Here is a 3,574-nt window from a genome sequence, read left to right on the forward strand (position 1 = left end):
TCAAGCATAGATCCTGATAAAAGATGACTGCTAATCACAAAGAACAGCGATCTCAAGTTAATGATTTTAGTGACCTGCTATGTATGGGAAGATGCAAGAATCTAGGGTCATTGAAATTCTTCCTGAGGTCTGCATCATAACTATCTAGGGACCAGTTTATTCAAAACGCAGAATGCCTTATCCTGGGCTGGTCTTTTTCCCCCTGAATTTCCTTCAGGGCTCCCACTGTGAGCCACAGCAACGGACTGTGACTTAACCCTTTATATAACTGGATGGTGGGCAACATTCTTTCAATGGTTAAAGTATGTGTACAATATATGGTTGACAAGTGATAAGACAGACTATTTTAGTTAGCATAAAGTTCAAGCCAAATCATGTATAAGCCAGAATAACTTCCCCATACCTCAGTATGTGAACATTTCTTCCATCAAAGGGAAGGAGAAGGGGAAGGAGAAGGGGAGAAGGACACCTATGAGGAAACAAATGATTTTTAGGAAAAGATAAATGGTTTCTTATGAGAATAGAGATGTGATAGCTTTGTGAGAATGTCTGCTTAGGTGATTTCTTATCCCTGAGCCAATTCTCCTCTTCAGTGATAAGAGTCCATCTTTCCTGGCTGCTAGACTCCTGGGGAGAGGATTTATAACACTTGAAATCTTTTGGGAGGCTCTACTTTTAGGTAGATAAGGGTAGTTCCAAACAAAGCTCCTGAAGTGGAATATTCTGGATGCCTTCAGCAGAAAGAGATAAGTATGTGAGCTTGTGCAAGGCTTTAATAGTTTAGAGAGTCAGTTGCCACTACTGCTACCACCAAGGCCTCTATCTTTTTCTCTGTGAAGTCAAATCTGCTAAGAATAAGGAGGAACTGGATATCTTTGGAGTAGCTAGTAAAGGGAATGGTTAAAAATATATATATACAACCAGTATTTTGAACAGAATGAGTTCAGTAAGATACAATCAGAAAAAGGGCTTAAATGTCATCTTTTTGTTCTTCCTGCCTCACTCCTTGATTGAAATTCAGCAAATCCCATTGCTTTCTGGTTACTTTCATCTTTAAAAACTATCTTATTTTCTATCTTACTGTCAAGTATTAAAAAATCTAGCCAAGTCTTTCAAACTTCCATCTTGTATCTGCCTTAGAGCTTTCTTCCTTTCCCTTGGTTAGGCTCAAAGACCATTCTTCTCCTCTTTCTACACCTGCCTCCTGCAAGGAAGGGGCTTGGGATCATGAAGCAGTGGTCCTTTTCCTTGCCTGGGGTTGCCTGTGGCTTTCTGCACTGTTCCCTGAAGGGGGAACAATTTATACAAAGGCCCTTAGGTGGGAAATAATTCAGCATATTTAAGGAACTGAAAACAGCCAGAGGAGGGGAAAGAGAAAGGAGGCTGGCAGTCAGCCTTCCAGACACTTTATGCTCACACATACAAGCACATACTCAGAGACACAAACTATTTTACGTAAATGCGATCATACTGTAGGTGCTGTTTCTAACCAGTTTTGTTTTCCACTTAATGTAAATGACCAATAATTGGCAAAAAAAGAATTATTTTATTTATTTATTTTGGCTGCGTTGGGTCTTCGTTGCTGTGCGCGGGCTTTCTCTAGTTGCGGCGAGCGGGGCCTACTCTTCGTTGTGGTGCGCAGTCTTCTTATTGCGGTGGCTTCTCTTGTTGCGGAGCACGGGCTCTAGGAGTGCAGGCTTCAGTAATTATAGCGCACAGGCTTCACTACTTGTGGCGCACGGGCTTAGTTGCTCCGCAGCATGTGGATCTTCCTGGACCAGGGCTCGAACCCGTGTCCCCTGCCTTGGCAGGCGGATTCTTAACCACTGCACCACCAGGGAAGACCCCCTCCCAAATTTTTTTAATCCAGTTTTTGCAAGGGAGAGAAACATATTTTGGTGGCTGACTGAAATGCTAATTGGCATAACTCCCTGAAGTTTGTCAATTAATTGAAGTTTGTCAATTAATCACACACACACACACAAATCGTAAGAGTACTACCCGGAATGAGGTCCCCCAAAGCACCAACACTTAAGCGGCGGGCAGATGAAATTCTGCAAAGGAGAAAGGAGAAGGAGTAACCAGAAAAATAATAGGAAAAATTGGCAGTTGTGGTGCCAGGGAAGCCAAGGAATCAGATTACGAAAGGGAGGGAGAGACCCTTAGCATTCCACGTTCCAGAGGTCAAGAAAGGTAAAACCCAAGAAGGATCCTTCAGGTTCAGCAACATGGATGATGTGGGTGGTCTTGACTAGATCAGCTCCCCTCCCCACACCAGTGGGACACAGAAGGCTGCTTTCAGTGGTTTGAAGAGTGGGAGGTGAAAAACTAGAGGCTAAAAGTGTAGACAACTCTTTTATGCCATTCGACTTTGCTGGGGGAAGAAAAAGTGGTGGTTTTAAGGTGGTTTGGGGCAAGGCAGGATTTTTCTTATGGGAAGGAACAGATAAGAGAGGGAGAAGTTGAAGACAGCAAGATGGTTCCTAACTGGGGTATGTTCTTGGGTGGAAGAGCCACATTGCACACTTGATTCAAGGTCTAGAAGAGAGTAAAGGGGAAAGCCGTGGATGACACTGAGGTCTAGAATGGGTCAGCAAAGACAGAAGCCAACACGCCGCAGCCTTGAGAATGTAAGATGCACTCAGAGGAGGCTCACGTGTCCAGCCCCAGAGCAGCCACAGCCTGAAGCCCCGCCCACCCCCTTAGAGGCCTCCCCTTCCATGTGGTCTCAACTTGTCCGACAACAGGTGTGTTGTTTCCCTTACAGAAACCAGTCCTCTGCGCATATCTTCTAGAACAGTGCTTCTCAAACGTTAGCCTGCATCAGAATCACCTGGAGGGTTTGTTCAAGCAGATTACTGGACCCCAGCTCCAGAGATTGTGATTCAGTAGGTCTAACGTGCTGTGTGATAATTTGCACTTCCCACGTGTTCCCATGCGGTTGCTGCCCTCAGTCCACATTTTGAGAACAGCTGTCCTAGAGAAAGCTTTTTACCCCAGTAAGATCCTGGAGAATAGTTAACGAACTTTTGTACTTTGCTCTGGAAATCACTCAATACTCATGCTTATACAGCAAAAGGCAGCTCCACACGAGGTGAGTTCTCTGTGCTTGTTGGTCCAACATGACCGAGTCCACAAACCCAGCCTAACCCAGGTCCACAGGGGCCCCATGGGAGAAGAGCAGGCAGCTCGCTGGAGAAAGGCGAGAACCTTCCCAGGGTATATGCTTCAGGGCATCTTTTGAGACAGTCACTGAACTGGGCCTGAATGGCAAGCAGGTTCCTACCAGAGGCAATAGGCGGGTCTAGGATGTTCCGCAGGATCAGGCTGTGCAAACGCAGCACCTATCTAAGTGGGAAAAGCAATGTACTGTTCCGCGCATGCGTGCGGAGTCCCTCGTGCTTGCTTGACCACGCCTGCGCAAGCTTCGCAAGGATTTCTTTTTTCCCCCCTTTCCCAGCCTCGGGAAGTAGGTAGGTAATGATTTCCAACAGCCGACGCAAGCCCGCCCCGCTCATCCGCAGCAGAGCCGCGCGCGGCCGGTAGGGTGCGCTATCCACGGTGCCTTGCCAGG

At 46.3% G+C, this 3,574-nt stretch overlaps 1 long non-coding RNA gene across 1 annotated transcript; it reads right to left on the minus strand.

Moving 5' to 3' along the window:
* Positions 1 to 402: 402 nt before the first annotated feature.
* LOC137206145 (uncharacterized) lies at positions 403 to 3,353 on the minus strand. The gene is made up of 3 exons (XR_010934481.1): positions 3,287 to 3,353; positions 2,002 to 2,054; positions 403 to 469 (listed from the first exon to the last, which is right to left on the minus strand). It is a non-coding gene; the product is annotated as an uncharacterized lncRNA (long non-coding RNA).
* Between the last annotated feature and the right edge of the window lie 221 nt (positions 3,354 to 3,574).

This window comes from Pseudorca crassidens, chromosome 14, assembly GCF_039906515.1.
Source record: "Pseudorca crassidens isolate mPseCra1 chromosome 14, mPseCra1.hap1, whole genome shotgun sequence".
NCBI classification, from domain to species: Eukaryota; Metazoa; Chordata; class Mammalia; order Artiodactyla; family Delphinidae; genus Pseudorca; species Pseudorca crassidens.